At 44.0% G+C, this 20,405-nt stretch overlaps 1 protein-coding gene across 5 annotated transcripts in view; it reads right to left on the bottom strand.

Annotated features, from left to right (window-relative positions):
* Positions 1–20,405, bottom strand: part of ALAS2 (5'-aminolevulinate synthase 2) — a 129,244-nt gene that overhangs the window by 106,431 nt on the left and 2,408 nt on the right. For 2 of the 5 annotated variants that reach the window (XM_063936347.1, XM_063936350.1), the window contains exons 2-3: positions 17,603–17,777; positions 609–742 (exon numbers count right to left, since the gene is read on the bottom strand). The exons of 1 other annotated variant lie outside the window; for it this stretch is intronic. The gene's annotated coding sequence lies outside the window, so the exon portion shown is untranslated. The remainder of the gene's footprint in view (positions 1–608; positions 743–17,602; positions 17,778–20,405) is intronic. 2 more of the 5 variants (XM_063936348.1, XM_063936349.1) reach the window with 2 other exon arrangements.

The following is a 20,405-nucleotide window of genomic DNA, read 5'->3' as shown; positions in this document are numbered from 1 at the left end:
CAGCAAAAGCCGTGACCGCGATCACGATCATGGGGCAGCAACATCAGAGAGCTACATAGCTCTCTACAAACAGATTGTCCGGAGGGAGCTGCCGGCTGCGCATGCTCAACCACAGCAGCTCCCTCCTTCTTCTTAGTGTCACCTGTCTCCTGCAAGCCCCTGGGCTGGTATGTACAGTATACATGTAGTATTGTACCTTATGTAAGTGTGTATGTAGTATGTGTGTGTGTGTATGTATGTATGTATGTATGTATGTATGTATGTATGTATGCGCTTGCTTGTTTATGTATGTGTGTGATTGTCTATGTGTTTGTGAACTGTATGTATGTACGAATGAGTGTGTGTGTGTGTGTGTGTGTGTGTGTGTGATATAGATAGAGATATAGATATATATATATATATATATGTATATGTAGAGAGTACGGCTCTCCCATCAGCAAACTCCAATGGTGCGCCGGGTGCCCGTACAGTAAATGTAAAACACAAGTAAATAGGGGCACAGTACTCCAAGGTGACTTTAAAACATGACACAGACGGCAGAGCTTCAGCAACGTTTCAATGTAATTCACATTGTCCTCAGGCTTACAAAGAACACAAAAGATACTCACATAAATAGAGACCTCACCAGGTGTGTGGCGCCGTCACTCCGGAAACGGGACAAACACCCGCCCAGCGGCGCTTTTATCAATAGTGACGTCATCCATGTGCTCCCCCATCACCATAGTAACCATATACGCTGCAACTGAACACAACAGGATCTATTACTATACAGTACACCTAGAAACAAGCCACATATCTAACAGCATATGCATACATCCTACTCAAAAATAGAATATACAACACTGATAATATAATGATAACCTACTCTAAAGATAAAATCATCTGAAATAGCTTAGGGTCAAATATTCGTTCAAACCACGTGGGGCCACAGTGTCCAACCTTTGGATCCATTGTGCTTCCCTCTGTAGTAATTTTAACCCCCGATTGCCACCTCTAAGGGAGGGCAAAATCTGGTCAATCATTCTATACTTAACCGATGTCAAAGAATGACGGGCGGTACTAAACTGAAGTGCAACCGGTTGGTCACTTTTACCAGTATTGATAGCAGCCTTAATAGCCGACCTGTGGGCTGCCATACGTTCTTTAAATGTTCTTTCGGTCTTACCGATGCATGACAGCCCACAGGGGCAAATCAATTGGTAAACCACAAAGCGAGACTCACAAGTGAGGCAGTGTTGGATATGATATGTTTTCCCAGTATGTGGGTGTTAAAATTTGTCACCTGGTATAAGGAACTGGCACGTAGTACACGTGCATTTATAACATCCCTTTTTCATGCCATAAAATACAGATTGCGGTACCGGGTTAAAAATATCCGTTCTGACTAATATATCACGTAGATTTCTAGTTCTTTTGTAACAGGGCATGATCCTGGTATTGGTTAATTTCAACTCAGGATCCAACTGTATAAGTTCCCAATGTTTTTTTACTGAGGATTTAATAGAATTTCTGACTGTATTAAATTCTTGTACCCATGGAATGCGTGCACTGGATGACTGATCTTTCTGCAAGTATAGAAGTTGACGTCTATCCAACACCAAAGCCTTAGTCTTAGCTTCCTTTAACAATGTGGGATGATATCCCTGCATCCTAAAATTTTTGGACATACTGTCAATTTGTTCAGCCGCCAATGCTGGATCTGAGGTTATGCGCTTAGCCCATACAAACTGAGAGTAGGAGAGACCCCGCTTAAGGGAATATGGATGACAACTTCTAAAGTATAACAAATTGTTCCTGTCTGTTGGTTTGGAGAAGAGTGATGTCACTATTCTCCCATTGCCAATAGTCAATTGAATATCAAGAAACTGAATGGTATCTACAGCAATCGAATATGTACATTTTATGGGGTGCTCCCTGTTATTATGGGCATCAATGACAGCCGTCAGTGATTCACATGTGCCCTGCCAGATGACTAACAAGTCATCAATGTATCTTCAAAAGAAAATTATGCTTTTTGATATCTCTGTATTAGCAAACAACAACTCCTCCTCTACTCCAAACATATATATTCGAATACGATGGGGCCACACTGGACCCCATCGCACACCCTTGTCGCTGCAAATAAAATTTGCCGTCATACAGGAAATAATTTTTGCATAATGTAATTTCTAACAATTGCACACATAATGAGATATCAGGTCCGGCATAATCCATTTGAGCCCTTAGAAACTGCTCAACAGCCGCCAAGCCTCCCGCATGGGGTATGGAAGTATAAAGACTCTGCACATCATATTGGGCAGAGTAATGTACCTTCTGGCAGCATAGGTAAATCCTCAATGCGTCTCAATAATGTACTTGTATCCAACAAATATCTAGAATTGTGCTGAATGTATGGCTGAAATATCTCATCCAGGAAAATGGCCACAGGCTGAAATAGCGAACCCCTTGCCGATATGATCGGTCGACCTGGGGGTTTGACCATATTTTTGTGGATTTTTTGGTGTCATATATAATATAGGGACTGCCGGATGAGAAGGCATCAATGCACTTCTGATATCTGCTGGAATCAGGTTAGACTGTACCGCCAAATCTAAACATTCTGTAAGATCCTTAACAAATTGGACAGTTGGATCACTTATTAGCTGACAATACGTACAACTGTCAGCCAACTGTGAACCAATTTCCTCTTTATAGTCCTTCACATTTTGCACCACCAGGGCACCGCCTTTATCGGCGGATCGGAACACTAAATCTTTATTAGCTGCCAATTGGATGAGTGCTTCTCTTTGACCTTTTAGTAAGGTTATCTCGAACTGGAGATGGTCTCTCCACTAACCAGTCACAATCCTGTTCTATCAAACGCATAAATGTTCGAATGGAGGCATTGTTTGATTGCGGGTCAAATGTAGATTTGGGCAAAATCTTTTTCAATTTCTCCGGCATTTGTATAGTAGTTGAAACTGGATTAGACACGGCAGGAGGGGGCTGTTTGGCAAAGAATTCTTTTAATTTAAGAGTTCTATTCAAACTATATTTTTCAATTTTCCATTGCAACGGTTGTGGTTTCGGCATAGGAACAAATGATAGTCCCTTGGACAGGACCCTGGAGTTCTACCTCATTGAATGTGTAATCAGAAAAATTAACTATTGGGCTTTCTTTACTTTGGGTGGTTTCGCAGCTCTGCCTCGCCCTTTGCCTTTTCCATTGCTGCCCCCATCGCGTGAACGCTCGCCATCGTGGTCGCCTCGCTCCTTTGCTCTGGTAGTTACCCCTAAAGGGCCCTGCCTCTGGGAGGATGCTGCATATGAATCAGATTCACTAGCTGTTGAAGTGTATTCGTTAGATGAATCCCGATAATGTCTATTACCTTGACGGCGGCGGAAAAACGGTTTCAGCACATGGATGATGTCACTATTGATGAAAGCGCCGCTGGGGGCGGGTGTTTGTCCCATTTCCGGAGTGACGGCGCCACACACCTGGTGAGGTCTCTATTTATGTGAGTATCGTTTGTGTTATTTGTATGCCTGAGGACAATGTGAATTACATTGAAACGTTGCTGAAGCTCTACCGTCTGTGTCATGTTTTAAAGTCGCCTTGGAGTGCTGTGCCCCTATTTACTTATATATATATATATATATATATATATATCTAGGAGTTCCAATACTGGTCAAGCAAGAAGCTTCCACCAAGTCTGGAGGGTAACCCTCACCAAGATAAATATATTATTATGTATGTTACAAAGTTGGGGTGCCTTTCATCATATCCAATTAAGCCCTTATTTTAGGGATTCACACATGTATATGCAAAAGAGATGTGAAGGCTCATAAAGGTGCTACCAACTGGTTTAGGTTAGGATATGAAATCAAATCCCCATAGAAAGGGGAAAATGGGGAGAGACCAGGTACAATTTGAGGTGCACTTGTCAAAGTCAGAAAAATATCCCCATACACGTTGCCATATTTGCACCGCACACTGGTCCGTGCTGCGCATGCGTACGCTCTCCCGTGAAGGCGCATACCCGCAATAGCGTGCACTCGCAGGCGCGGTATGCGTATTTACGGTAGAGTTTATGTAGTCGTAGCGTGCGACTCATTCGTTACATATTTTCACAATTAATGTAGTTTATAGATCATGATCCCTTTGATAGTTTCTGAAAGTTTGGTTAATATAGAAGGTCCCTGTTTAAAGTAATCCCTCTTTGTATTGTACGAAGGGTCTAACAGGAATCATACAGCAGTGTTTGGTACCCATCGGAAGAGTATTTAATTAGCAATATTCCGGTGTTGGTTTGGAGCGTATTAATCGCTCGTGCGAATAGTTATGGACATAAGAAGTTTATGTCCATTTCTACTATTTACTCATACTCAGGTATGCGGCGGGAAACCTAGTTCCCCACCCACCTGAGCTGTTTGAAATCGTCACAGCCCACCTGTATGAATCAACCTATGACCTTTTGTTGTGATACAGGGTCGAATTCCTTCATCCAATGGACAATGGGATTGTAGGGACTATGAGATTGCATTGTGTGTGGGGCATAAATAGGCAGGCCGACCACATCCAGCTCTCACTCTTCAACGGTTCTCATTGCTGAAAATCGGGTGCTGGATGTCCAGGCGCATGCGATCGTTTACCCTTGTGCGTAAGTTTTCTCTCCGTAATCATTGTCTTTCTGTGAGCCAATTTCTCTCATCTCTCTCCGTCTCTCTCTCTCTCTCTCTTTCCCTTCTCTTTCTCTCGTATCTCCCCTAGACTAGTATTGTATTGTATTAGATAGTATTGTATTTTGGTTAGGAAGTCTCTGTTATATTGTAGTGTATCATTTGTACTGTTATCCCCTTTTACAAGTATATTAGATATAATACAGTTAATAGGCTTTGGACCCTAAACCAGTATCTGTGTATTTCCTATAGTGTTAAGTGTTCACTTGAGCGTCGGTGACGCTCAAGCAGCTTTGTAGTTAGTCAGGTTACACAAGGTTGCACTTACACCCTGTATTCACATTAAGGTATTCCGTGTATTTCATTGGTATAAGGTTTAGACATAAAGGTATAGCGTTGTGAGCGTCTGCGCCGCTGGTGATCTCCTCGTGGTCTCGAGCGTCCGCTACGCCATAGCGAATCATTACTCTAGTCATAGCCAATATCGTGTCCTGTGATCACTGGGCCGTGAGCGAACGTGACGCTTGAGCGTCTCGCCTACGGCTGAGCGATCGTTACGCAACTAGCGTACCATTACGGTACTTCTTAAGTAAACAGCGTACAGTGTCTTAGACTTCATAAAAGGTTGTTTATACGACAAGGGAATTTAGCATTGTCAATTGGGGACTCGTCCTATCCTTCTCATATCTGCACTAGGTAGATCAGCAGACATTATCCCCCCAGCAAAGGGTGGGAGGTTGTCTCGCAGTGCTGACGGGATAAGCGTCTGCTTCGCTTAGATAAAGAGTGCTGAAGGAATCCGGGAACCGGAAGTAAGAACAAAACGCTTGTGTCTTTTAAAACTGTTTTATTTCTCTTCTGTCTTGCGTATACACGCACGCATACATTTATCTGCATTTCTTTTTCAAATTTCGTATATCACTATTCCTGTTTGCCAAGTTTTATAGTTGATAGAAAGTGCTAAAAGAGATTTGCTGTTATTTCATAGTAGAGGTAATAGTTAAAGTATAGACCAACACACGGCTTGTCTGGGAGATAAGGCAGTCAGTGTGGTGTGTGGTAGATGATCAGGGATCATCTACATTGATAAAGGTAGAAATTGTGTTACGGTGGATCTTTGTTTTGCGTACACGTGTCCCTAACAAAAGACTTGCGTACGCAATCCAAACGGCAGACGCACGCAGCGTACATTACGCAACGTAGCGTCTGGTTACGCAACGTAGCTCAAGTCACGAAAAGTTGAATTAGCGCAAAGCGATAATTAGCGCAAAGGCGATAAGTAACGCACAGCGGTAAATAACGCGACGCGGTAAATAACGCAAATCTATTTTTGGAAAAATCTGAAATTTAGTTTAACAGATCCTGCTCCTAATTGGTAACACTGTTGGACTGAAGACAATTTCTGCGCAGAAATAGATATAGAAACAAAGTGTACATGTGTTGAGTGAGTGTGTTTTTATTACATAAGTTTATATAACTTAAGAGGTTGAACCAAAAGGAAAGTCGGGTACTCGTCAAGGGACACACGTGTAAGTGACATATACGGTGGCTAGGGAGGCATCCCTGGTTAAATAATATTTGAGCATTAGAGTATAGCGGACCATAAGGTAACAGACCAGGAGGTCATAAGGTAACCGACCAGGAGGTCATAAGGTAACAGACCAGGAGGTCATAAGGGAACAGACCAGGAGGTCATAAGGTAACAGGTAAAATAGACAAAGAGGTCCGCTATAAAGGTACAAGAGGCACAACGCCTGGGGTGTTGGTGCAGAACCCATATAGGCCATAAGCTCTTGCTGAAGGAATCGCGGCCGGAAACATCGATTCCATTGATCTTTCAGTACATGACAAGTAGTGCTTATGTACTGAACGATTGGACCGCACGTAATTGTGTGCAGTAGTTAGTAATCTGACCTAATACCATTAGAGTAAAGTGGTCACAAACGCTATCTGTACATTCTGACGTGATTTGTGTAATTTTTTATTTTTAAAGGGAAGTTCGCTGGTCACTCAGGAACTATCTAACAACCCCAACTTTACTGGAAAGAGTAAGTGTCCTTCGGGTAACCCTCATATGTTCCAGTAAACAGAAGGTTCACAGGGGCCCTGGGTTGGGTACAGCAGCTCTGGTTACAGTTATTGCAGTACTGGCCAACGTGGGCGAGAAGTAAGTGGGGTACTTGGTAAACCGCCACCGCCGGCCTGCCCAGGACATCTTGGTTTGTTTGTAAGGGTTCGCTGAAAACCTTGATATAAAGATCCAAGGAGGAATAAGCAACACCTGCAGAATTATGGGGGCCAGTTGTTCAGGTAGGGGGCGATCAACCTCGGTTCGGGTTGATTCAGAGAACCGACCCGTTGGGTCGGCAAGGTACATCATGTGTGAAAAATACGGAAGTCACACAGAATCTTTATGTGATGAATGGGAGAGAATGACTGTACAAGACAGGGACAAATTCCCAAGAATAGGTAGCTTCAGTCCAGACGTGTTACAAAATTTAAGGAGGAGGATATGTCCCATTGAACCAACAAAGAGACGAAGTAAACATTATGATTATGTGCAGTTAGGGCAACAGGAAGGTGAATTACAAAGAGATTCAATTGACTTTTCTGAATCTTATCTTGAGAGGAGAGACATGGCATCGGGGAGGATTATGGTTGCGGAGAAAAGCACAAGGTTGAACAATAAAAACGCTCTTAGCAACTGTAGTATAGATTATAAGAATAAGTGTAATAACTGTAACAATGATTATTGTAATACTGTTGAATGTACAACTATTAACCTATGCAAGTTGCACCCCATGTCAAACTTCCCTCAGGAATACAAACAAGAAAGTGAGCCCAGAACGATGTCAGCACCTCTTCCAGCAACCATCACAAAAGCCATCCAGGTGGACGCGACCAAATTGGTAAAGGCAATAATCGAACCCCCTAACGGAGGGTCAGGTGAGGTCGTGTCCACAGGTACGTACAATGTTTTATATCACGCACAAACAGATGTACCCCAAAATATAAGACCAACACAAGATGATGTAACTGAGCTCGATCTGGCCAGGGTGATCTCAGTCCCCAATGGGAAGACTGACGATCAGGGAATCATTCCCGTCAAGGACAGTGCAATGCGCTGTCTCTGGTCCCGGACCGAATTGAGATCAATTGTGTCTGAATTTCCTGATCCTAGGAAAAATCTAGTCAAATGTCAAAAGTTTATTAAAGAACTAGGAAACGCCACAGAACCCACCAACAAAGAATGGCGGACAGTGCTGAGGGCATGTTTGCCCTCCAGTGTTGACCCTGAAAAATTCATTGCTGATTGTAAATTAAACACGGAGGTACCTTGTATGGAAGAACACAATCAGGAATGTATTAGGCAGATTAACCGACAGTTAGGAATATATTTCCCAGCTGCTGTCAAGTGGAATGACATTCTCTCCATAAGGCAAAACGAAAGGGAAAATGTTTCTAATTATTTCAATCGAGCACTGCAAATAATGGCTAGAAACACTGGGATCGCAGACATCAAGGCAAATGCACAACATAAAGAAATAGCGGTTAAGGTATTAATGAATGGTTTAAAAGATGAATTAAAAACAAGGGTACAGACCACCAACCCAAACTGGAGAGATATCTCGGTGACCGCACTAAGAGAGGCCGTCATCAATCATGATCAGAATATCACCAGATACAGAGAGTCACAAAGAGATGAGTTAATGGCAGCAAATATACAGGCCCAAAACACAAGACCACCCCAACAAAAGCCCCACACCCCTGTGAGAAATCCAGATATGGAAGTCTGTTACAATTGTCATAAAAAGGGACACTTTGCAAGAGATTGTAGATCAAGAGAAAGACAACACCATAATCATAAAATCCAAGGAATCAGGGAAGTACAGGGGAAACGATTGATGATGATGAGCATCCGAGCGTTTGAGGAGGCATCAAATCAACCAAAACCTCAGGTCATTGACACGTGGAGGAAGCCCAGGATTTGTTATCATTGTAGGAGAGAAGGGCATTATGCTAGCAACTGTAATAACCCACATAAAGTTAGACCCCCTAGACCAAGAAATGAGCAAAATTACAATACACACCATTATAATCAGGGATCACATAGGCAGGAAAGGTGATTATTAGGAATGGAGGCAAGCCTGAGGTAACGGTTAATAAAGTGGGAGGTCATTCACTGAAGACACCGGAATGACCAGGTGAAAAGTTGTAAATGTATTTGTGAAAAATGTTTTTTTTTTTCTCTCTCTCTCTCTATCCCCATCTCTGACGATTATTGGTAAGAATTCAAACATTGCATATCCACTTGGTCCTTGCAGAAGTCTACCAAACCCCAGCATGACCTCCGCCACAATGTATTTCTGGCCAGATACAGACAGTGGAGTAATGCAGGTGCTGGTGGGGAGGGACTGCTCAAGGAGACCAGTAGACACATAGATATGACAGCCTAACAAGTCTGACAATGTTTTTCTAATGCTAACAATGTTTTCTTAATGTTGACAATGTTTAAAAATGTTTTGTTTCTCTTTTCTCATTGGTGGTTATTGTCGAGTTATGTAATGTATATATGCACATGAATTGTTCTCTATCTCTTTTGTTTTTTTGTTGTCTCTCTCTTCCCACTCATGTTTCCATGGTTTAAAGATGGTATGTCACCCCTCAGTTGGACCAATGGTAATGCCAGATTTTTGCTCCTTACAGAAAGATCGTCGGTTGGGAATGAACATTGCATCACCAGAATGTTCGTTTGGAAGACTGAGAGACAGCACCTTTGAGAAGACAGCAGAACAAGAAGAACAACAAGACGAGAGAACTTATTATCGTAGCAAGTTCTCTCCCCCCCCCCCCTCAAACTGTTTTCTTATACCCCCTTTACAAATTTCTTCTTTTCTCCTCCTGTAAGATGGACTTGCCCCAAGAGACTGTGATATGGATTTTCCTGTTGACCATGATGTTGACCAGAACAGTCTGTTTCGGTGAGAGTACCAGTGAGGTCGAGAAAGGATCCAGAAAGGTTCTAATGACTGAGACGGAGGTGTAAATTTCCAATAGCAACCCAATCACCAAGCAAAGGCGAGTACCGGGCACGATCTAACAACCATGTTATCTGTAAACATTTTCTTTGAAGGATTGTTAGCTCAAAAAAAAAAAAAGAAAATTGTATCTGTAGGCTCTGTGATAATCTGGTTGAAGATGGATGCATAAAGAAATGCCAATCCAGTTTTAATATCCATATGGACCGGCATCCATTGAGTGACTATCACTCCTTAGTGGGTAACGTGTTAAACCAAACAGATTGTTGGGTATGCTCTCAAGTACCTCAGGGTCATAGCAAATCAGGGCTAGTACCATTTCCTTTAACGTTAGGGGAGGTACTTGAGCTAAGTGGTGGGAGACCGGTGGACCGGAGGTTTAACATCTCCAGCCCTCCTAGTTTGAAGCTCCACCAATACCATGTGGATAGGTCCCTCTTATGTTTTAATATCTCCAATCCCCGTAAGCCGGGAAATTGGGAAGTGACATGGAGCAACCTTACCATGACCTTTTCACACAGAGCAGATAGAATGCCTACAGATACAGAGCTGGTACGCCACATAGCCAGTAGAGGAAAATCTTTTCGGTATCGATATACCTTAGGAAATAGGATTACTAGAGTTGGAGAGGTATCACCAGGATACTGTGCACATATCGTACAAACTGATACGTGCATTAGGCAGATGGAAGAATTAGGGTCAGGAGATTTCACCTGGAAGGTTTGTAACATGGTAATGTCCTTCTCCGTCCCATATGTTCTCCCCGATGACGCATATTTCATATGCGGGAGAAAGGCGTACAAGTGGCTTGCCCCAAACTCTGAAGGATTGTGTTATATTGGAAAAGTATTGCCTGAAGTGATGACTGTAACACATGACAAAATGAAAGACATACACCGTGGTGCCCAAGCTCCTTATACTCACACTCATTACGAGCACCGAGTTAAAAGACAACTGTCAGAAAGGTTAGAGCATCCGGCCTCTGATCTTATCCATGAATCCACCGGGATTCAGGTTCTGGTAGCGTTAGATTTCACTCGTACCGCTCGGGGAGTGATGAATTATAGATACATTTCCGCACTCGCCAATTTGTTAGATAATATCACTGAAATGTATGATGACACGTTTAGATACACTGGAAGAGAACTTCAAGCTTATAAAACAGAACTAGTTCAGCATAGGATGGTTCTTAATTATCTTACAGCAGTAACAGGCGGATATTGTGTTACATTGGCAACACAGTACGGCATAAAGTGTTGCACTTATATCACGAATAGCACCGAGGATCCGGTAGAGGTCATAGACCAAAAGATGGACGATATTCTGCAATTAAAGTGGGAATTTCGTCGAAAACACAATCTCACCCTTGCTGCTGTAGGTAATGAGCTGACTGGTTGGGTGTCATGGTTGAACCCGCGAAATTGGTTCTCCGGTTTAGGAGACTGGGCTCAAGGAGTCATAATGGATGTTGGAAAGTTTCTACTATGTATCTTGGGTGTCGTTATATCGATTGGATTGATATTTAGATGCGGGCAGGCTTTAATGAGGTGCAAACAAAGTACAAAAGTGATGAGCGTGAGGAGTGAGGAAACTGTAATTAACCTGGATTTGATTTATGACCCAATAATAGAAACCCGAATGTGATGAAAATGCGATTATACGGTCCGTTTCTTTCACCTGTTTTTCTGCTTTTCTCCAAGATACAAAGACCCCCTTGGACGAGGAAGTTGACGAGACGCTATACAGACAACAGACAAGCACCAAAGATGAAGTTTTGACCACTTGAGAAATGGACACTTGATGAACTTTGCCATGGATCCCCAGTTTCCCTAGTACATTTAAACTCACGCTAGCCCAACATTTTTTTGTAAATCCGATGGCTCTGACAAAGCTATTTGCTCATGCCCAAGGAGCAATACAGCGCAAAGAAGACGACTCTCAACAGATACCGAACACAACTTCGACGACAGATGTACATTTCCCTGACATAGAATATCATTGCATTTTCCATAAGTGTTCTTTATCTTCATCTCTACAACCCTCAGGTAATGACACACATAGACGATAGGGAATACAGGCACAGATATCAGCAACCACATACCTCCCCCATTCATGTATCATCAACTAAAATGTGCTCCCCATTTTGTTCAAAATCCGAAAAGAGCTCGGTAAAGTTTGACAGCCCATCCACAGACCTGTACCACAGGATAAGAAGGAATTCAAATGTATACTTCGCAATACCTCGAAGCTTGATTTACAACACGTACGGCACGATGATACATGACCCTCCAAACATGGACTCATACACACATGCTTCTGCTATCACACTAGGTCATACCCTCTTCACACCTACTCCTCTCTCCTCCCTCACCCAACCATGGAAATGAATTAACCCCTGACATATATTTTTCTCCTTTTGAAATGTTTTAGAAGGTGGCAGTTATTATTGACTGCCAAAGGGTGGACTGTCAAAGTCAGAAAAATATCCCCATACACGTTGCCATATTTGCACCGCACACTGGTCCGTGCTGCGCATGCGTACGCTCTCCCGTGAAGGCGCATACCCGCAATAGCGTGCACTCGCAGGCGCGGTATGCGTATTTACGGTAGAGTTTATGTAGTCGTAGCGTGCGACTCATTCGTTACATATTTTCACAATTAATGTAGTTTATAGATCATGATCCCTTTGATAGTTTCTGAAAGTTTGGTTAATATAGAAGGTCCCTGTTTAAAGTAATCCCTCTTTGTATTGTACGAAGGGTCTAACAGGAATCATACAGCAGTGTTTGGTACCCATCGGAAGAGTATTTAATTAGCAATATTCCGGTGTTGGTTTGGAGCGTATTAATCGCTCGTGCGAATAGTTATGGACATAAGAAGTTTATGTCCATTTCTACTATTTACTCATACTCAGGTATGCGGCGGGAAGCCTAGTTCCCCACCCACCTGAGCTGTTTGAAATCGTCACAGCCCACCTGTATGAATCAACCTATGACCTTTTGTTGTGATACAGGGTCGAATTCCTTCATCCAATGGACAATGGGATTGTAGGGACTATGAGATTGCATTGTGTGTGGGGCATAAATAGGCAGGCCGACCACATCCAGCTCTCACTCTTCAACGGTTCTCATTGCTGAAAATCGGGTGCTGGATGTCCAGGCGCATGCGATCGTTTACCCTTGTGCGTAAGTTTTCTCTCCGTAATCATTGTCTTTCTGTGAGCCAATTTCTCTCATCTCTCTCCGTCTCTCTCTCTCTCTCTCTTTCCCTTCTCTTTCTCTCGTATCTCCCCTAGACTAGTATTGTATTGTATTAGATAGTATTGTATTTTGGTTAGGAAGTCTCTGTTATATTGTAGTGTATCATTTGTACTGTTATCCCCTTTTACAAGTATATTAGATATAATACAGTTAATAGGCTTTGGACCCTAAACCAGTATCTGTGTATTTCCTATAGTGTTAAGTGTTCACTTGAGCGTCGGTGACGCTCAAGCAGCTTTGTAGTTAGTCAGGTTACACAAGGTTGCACTTACACCCTGTATTCACATTAAGGTATTCCGTGTATTTCATTGGTATAAGGTTTAGACATAAAGGTATAGCGTTGTGAGCGTCTGCGCCGCTGGTGATCTCCTCGTGGTCTCGAGCGTCCGCTACGCCATAGCGAATCATTACTCTAGTCATAGCCAATATCGTGTCCTGTGATCACTGGGCCGTGAGCGAACGTGACGCTTGAGCGTCTCGCCTACGGCTGAGCGATCGTTACGCAACTAGCGTACCATTACGGTACTTCTTAAGTAAACAGCGTACAGTGTTCTTAGACTTCATAAAAGGTTGTTTATACGACAAGGGAATTTAGCATTGTCACACTCAACCCAACTAACAATATTTTTAAAATTATGATTGTTGTTGTCAAAGTGTATATCCCCAGCAGTAGTATCAAATAAAGGCTTAAATGCCCAATGACCTAAATCAATGTTTAAAATGATTGTTATTGTGGGACTTAATTGTCCTTTATTAATAGTAGAGCGAAATATTAAAATTCAAAGAAAAAGGAAAGTTAAGTGTGACAAAAAATAAATGAAATGTGAATAAAGATTTAAAATACATAGCTAATGTGTTATTCCCTTTATATGTTGCCTTGTATTTATTTCAGATGTGCGTACACACACACACACATATATATATATATATATATATATATATATTTATGCGGCACTGTATCAGTGCTAAATTTGTATGAGACCTATAATTTTCATGTTGACTGGAGCTTATACAATGTAATGGAAGGAGATATGCTGCCTTACTTTAGAGCAGGGGTGGCCAACCAGTCAGAAACATAGAGCCAAAAATTTTGTTAGGCACGTCAAAGAGCCGACATCGAGCCGCAGGTGCACATGCAAAAATGGGGTGTGGCCTTGTGCCTACTAGGTCACGCCTCTGGTATAAAATACATTTCAAAAATCAGATCCACATATAATAAATTTTTAAAGCCAGATCCAACATAAAATATATTTAAAAAGCCACTTCCACATAAAACAATTGAGAAAGAAAAGATCCACATAAAAATATATTGAAAAAGCCAGATCCACATAATACACTTCAGCTCCCCCATGTGCCACTCCAGCCAGTACCCTGCTGTGTCACTCCAGCCAGCTCCCCCATGTGTCACTCCAGCCAGTACCCTGCTGTGTCACTCCAGCCAGCTACCTCATGTGTCACTCCAGCCAGTACCCTGCTGTGTCACTCCAGCCAGCTACCTCATGTGTCACTCCAGCCAGTACCCTGCTGTGTCACTCCAGCCAGTACCCTGCTGTGTCACTCCAGCCAGCTACCTCGTGTGTCACTCCAGCCAGTACCCTGCTGTGTCACTCCAGCCAGTACCCTGCTGTGTCACTCCAGCCAGCTACCTCATGTGTCACTCCAGCCAGCTACCTCATGTGTCACTCCAGCCAGTACCCTGCTGTGTCACTCCAGCCAGTACCCTGCTGTGTCACTCCAGCCAGTACCCTGCTGTGTCACTCCAGCCAGCTACCTCATGTGTCACTCCAGCCAGTACCCTGCTGTGTCACTCCAGCCAGCTACCTCATGTGTCACTCCAGCCAGTACCCTGCTGTGTCACTCCAGCCAGCTACCTCATGTGTCACTCCTGCTAGCACACTCCTACAGTATGTCACTCCAGCCAGCTCCCCCATGAGTCACTCCTGCCAGCACTCTCCTCTGTAACTCCTGCCAGGACCCTCATATGTCACTACAGCTTCCCCACAAAAAAAAAAAAAAAAAAAACAACCATACCACGTGCCATTGCAGCAGCTCCTTATGTGTCCTCTGTTTGACAGTGGGTGTCTCACCTCAAGTATCTGACTCTCTCAGTTCTCAGTCCCCGTAGTGCTGCTGTTGACTGTCTGGCTCTAGTGCAGCAGTTTCCGGATCTGTTGTGGTCACGTGACTTTGAGTGTCGGGAGCCACGTTTGAATAAAGAAAGAGCCGCATGAGGCTCAAGAGCCACAGGTTGGCCACTGATGCTTTAGAGTCACAAACTGTTACATCAAATTGCAACCATGCTTTTCAGATATTGCAACAATGAGTCTCTATTCCTGCCCATCAGGCTGTGAGTGTAATGAGATATTACTAGTATTGTGAATTAAGGAATAGATGAACCAGTGTTGCTAAGTATGTGACTCATGCCTTAAATCCTAGAACACCACACAGTGCAGATAGACCTGCAGAATATTGTGTGAGTTATCTAGGCATAGAGAGAACTGATAGGGGACGCGTCTTAAAAATGGCAGCACATGTGAGATCATATACAGATAAATAAATTCATATGTCATATATATCGTCAGTTCACAATGATTAACTGTCTCTCTGCCATATATTACATTGTGTCTGCTTGGTAAGTTACAGCAGCATTATATATCTGCTGCTAATCTTTGTAGTGCGTTGCAGAGAAATCTCCTATATAATAGCCCTGTGCCTCTGTGCCTGGACCTCTAACACTGGGCGTGGCTAGGAGCTCTCATTGGGTTAGCAGCAGGTCTATCACACCCAGTCCACAGCTGATTGGGCGAGAAACGCCCTCGCACACAGGTTACATCCAATGGGAGGCTCTGCCCTTTGCCTGCTGTGTTTTCACAGAGCAGGATTAGCAATGGGACTGATGGAGCTGCAGCTCCAGCCCCACACCCCAAAATAGGCCCACTGCATCTGCAGCAACATACCCTTCAACAATTGACACATTCAAAAAGGGGGCGTGGCCACGCCTCTTTTCATATACTTTCAATGGAAGCTTGGAGAGTCAAAAAATGGTACAGACCATAAAAAAAAAGGAACTGTACCTGCCAAAAAGGTGCAGCTGGAGGGTATGACACTGCATCTGCAGCAAGTCTCTGCGCTGTAGATAGGGAAAACGCCCCCTGTAGCAGTGATGCTTACACACATAACGCCCCCTGTAGCAGTGCCGCTTACACACGTAACGCCCCCTGTAGCAGTGCCGCTTACACACGTAATGCCCTCTGTAGCAGTGCCGCTTACACACGTAATGCCCCCTGTAGCAGTGCCGCTTACACACGTAATGCCCTCTGTAGCAGTGCCGCTTACACACGTAATGCCCTCTGTAGCAGTGCCGCTTACACACGTAATGCCCCCTGTAGCAGTGCCGCTTACACACGTAACGCCCCCCTGTACCAGTAACGCTTACACAAGTAACGCCCCCTGTAGCAGTGCCGCTTACACACGTAATGCCCTCTGTAGCAGTGCCGCTTACACACGTAATGCCCTCTGTAGCAGTGCCGCTTACACAAGTAACGCCCCCTGTAGCAGTGCCGCTTACACACGTAATGCCCCCTGTAGCAGTGCCGCTTACACACGTAATGCCCCCTGTAGCAGTGCCGCTTACACACGTAACGCCCCCCTGTACCAGTAACGCTTACACAAGTAACGCCCCCTGTAGCAGTGCCGCTTACACACGTAACGCCCCCCTGTACCAGTAACGCTTACACACGTAATGCCCCCTGTACCAGTGCCGCGGCACCCCCACACACCCCCTCCAGCACCCGCGGTAGCTCCGAACCCCAGGATCCCATCCGCCTCTTCCCCGCACCCCCTACTCCCCTAACCAAAGCACCTACTAGGTGATTCACCAGGCCCTGCGTGCGCTTAACCATTGCGTGCCCTTTTTCCGTGCAATATTTAACCACTCACACAATTATGATTGGATGTATACTCCATATAATAAAAATATTGCATGCCACAAGGGTGTGCAAGTGCCCTTACGACAGTGTGAAGAGCGCCCGTAGGGTGCAATGAATCACCTAGTATATATATATATATATATATATATATATATATATAAAACAAACAAAGGGGTACATTTACTAAGCAGTGATAAGAGCAGAGAAGTGAGCCAGTGGAGATATTTCCCCATCAACCAATCAGCACTGAAGTAACATCTGTAATTTGCATACTATAAAATGATACAGAGCTGCTGATTGGTTGATGGGGAAATATCTCCACTGGCTCACTTCTCCCCTCTTATCACTGCTTAGTAAATGTACCCCAAAGTGTATTAAAAGCATCATGCCATATCCCAACGTTTTGGTGCTGTCACGCCCCTTTGTCACGGTGTACAACCTTGACAAATTGGCGTGACAGCCCCAAAACATTGGGATATGGCGTGATGCTTTGAATACACTTTGTTTGACTTAAAAAGACTCAGAGTGCCGCAGCCATTTCTTATATATATATATATATATATATATAACCAAAGAAAAAACAGGCGGCACTCCAAGACTTTTACATAAGTGAATTTTAGTGCACAACATCAGTGCATGTTGTTAACGTTTCGGGGCATAACACCCCATCATCAGGATAACACAAGTGTAAAACAGTAAATACATTTATACTTACAAACTCCCGCCTACACCTGCCCGCTGCCGCACGCTGGTCCTGGACTCCGCCGCACTTCCGGTGACGTCTGACGGAAGTGACGTCGTCCTCTGGACAGTACCGCCAACCGCCGCCGTGCCGTGCCAATCTTCCTGTCACGTGTACCGGATGCGGCGTCATCCACAGAGCAGCGCCGCTGTCGGGTTGGGAGGGGGAAACACAGGGCTAGTTACCATGGTAATCGCCAAACAGCAACATCATAGCAAAAACTATACTGGCAGTGCATTATGCATAAATCTGATAAGAAACAATGCTATAACTAATGTTACATGCTGAGCAGTGCATAGACATGAATTGTATTTGTACAGAAAGTGCTTAGTGCATAAACATACAAATAAAAATAACCATGCAGATAAATGAATAAAACTATAAACATCCTAGTGATATTTGGTGGACCCCTTCATTCTAAGTAAAGCATTCGTTACCTCTAATACCAAGAAATAAAGACACGGAGACTTGAATTTGGCAGAAAAATTGCTAGCTATTTATTTGACCCTAACCAAAGCAAACCTGTAAATGAAAACTTTGTTAAGATGCCGATTCAGCCGGCTTATGGTGGCAGAAAAAAAAACGGCTCTATTAAACTGACGCTAACCTTAAAATGCTAAAATCAAAACCATCCTAATTTAACTACAAACTATCAAAACGGTAACAGGTGCTAGCTCAACCCCCACAGTGACTACCCACCCTGATGGGTGCCCATTCCGCTGCCTCCCGGTCGGGTGGTCGAGCGGCCAATAAGTCGATGGAGGTGAGTGCACCTAAACCAAATCAAACTGTAAATCACTACAGCTTACCATACAACTACAAACTGCCATTCTTTTCCGCCAATAAATAGCCAACGATAAAACCAGCCAACAATTCAATGCCAAGGCACTCCGTGCCAGAACCTCTACCAACAGGGCGGGAGGGCGGGAAGGCAATTTCACCAACAAGAGAGAGACAAAATGGCCTATCCTTCCCTATATATACTAACCCTCCCCTTTTCCAAAGGGCTGTACTTTCCTTCCAGCTAGGTCCACCCCTCACAAGATGTTTAACTCATTCCTTTCCTATGCTGTCAATTCTCTCTCCAAAGCTACCCTGCCCAGGATTCAGGAACACCGAGCAATGCTATTTCATACCACATATCATCCTAGCATATTTTGAACTGAATAGTACAGCGCAAAATCCCTGAGGGTAACACCCATTACAGGGAGCAAACAGCTCACTTTAAACAAGGAAATATAATCTCTTAAATGTTTGTTAATATAATTACACTTTTAGATAACTGCAGTCCTTTAAAGGAAACATGTCAGGCTAAAGGGGGGTACACACGGAGAGATCCGTGCTTAAAATCTAAGCAATCTTGCTAGATTGCTTAGATTTTAAGCACGGATCTGCCGTGTGTATGCCCTCCAGCGATAGCGATCCGCGGCCCTGCGCATCGCTATCGCCGATGCTAGATTGAGCCTGCATGCAGGCTCAATCTAGCGGGTCGCTCACTTTACCGTTGTGTGAAGTGAGCGCCCCCCCGTCGGCTTTCCCCCTCGCTCAGTACATCGCGCTGTGCTGAGCGGGGTGAGAGATGTGTGCTGAGCGGTCTGTGTTAAGATCGCTCAGCACACATCTCTCCCGTGAGTCCCCCCCTTAAGGGATTCATTCAAACCCTTCGGGCGAACCGTATCTAAGGTGAAGATCCACTTAGCCTCTAATTGAAGCAATTTTTTAGATCTGTTTCCTCTTCTTAAGGAGTTAGGCACTTGCGCAATCATTCTATATTTGAACATGGCCATATTGTGTTTGGCCTGTTCAAAATGTCTAGCCACTGCTTGATCGCTATTCCCTGATAACAGTGCAGCTCTAATGGCTGCCCTGTGTTGGGCAACGCGCTCCTTAAATTGTCTCTCTGTCTTGCCCACGTAGTGTAAACTCTCTCTGCACATGTTATATCTGCCTCCCCTGCAGTGTACATGGGCCCTCATTCCGAGTTGTTCGCTCGCAAGCTGCTTTTAGCAGCTTTGCACACGCTAAGCCGCCGCCTACTGGGAGTGAATCTTAGCTTCTTAAAATTGCGACCGACGGATTCGCAATATTGCGATTAGACCTCTCTTAGCAGTTTCTGAGTAGCTCCAGACTTACTCGGCATCTGCGATCAGTTCAGTGCTTGTCGTTCCTGGTTTGACGTCACAAACACACCCAGCGTTCGCCCAGACACTCCCCCGTTTCTCCAGCCACTCCCGCGTTTTTCCCGGAAACGGTAGCGTTTTTTCGCACACACCCATAAAACGGTCAGTTTCCACCCAGAAACACCCACTTCCTGTCAATCACATTACGATCACCAGAACGAAGAAAAAGCAGTGAGCAAAATACCTAACTGCATAGCAAATTTACATGGCGCAGTCGCAGTGCGAATATTGCGCATGCGCAATGAGCGGAAAATCGCTGCGATGCGAAACGGTAGCGTTTTTTCGCACACACCCATAAAACGGTCAGTTTCCACCCAGAAACACCCACTTCCTGTCAATCACATTACGATCACCAGAACGAAGAAAAAGCAGTGAGCAAAATACCTAACTGCATAGCAAATTTACATGGCGCAGTCGCAGTGCGAATATTGCGCATGCGCAATGAGCGGAAAATCGCTGCGATGCGATGAAAAATACAGAGCGAACAACTCGGAATGACCACCATGGTTTTGCCCAACTGCTAAAAAATTTCCTGTTGCGATCAACTTGGAATTACCACCATTGTGCAAAGCTTTGTGATGACTGTGTCATACCTT

This window comes from Pseudophryne corroboree, chromosome 8 (assembly GCF_028390025.1).
Source record: "Pseudophryne corroboree isolate aPseCor3 chromosome 8, aPseCor3.hap2, whole genome shotgun sequence".
NCBI lineage: Eukaryota > Metazoa > Chordata > Amphibia > Anura > Myobatrachidae > Pseudophryne > Pseudophryne corroboree.
This window is presented reverse-complemented; position numbering and strand designations above follow the sequence as displayed.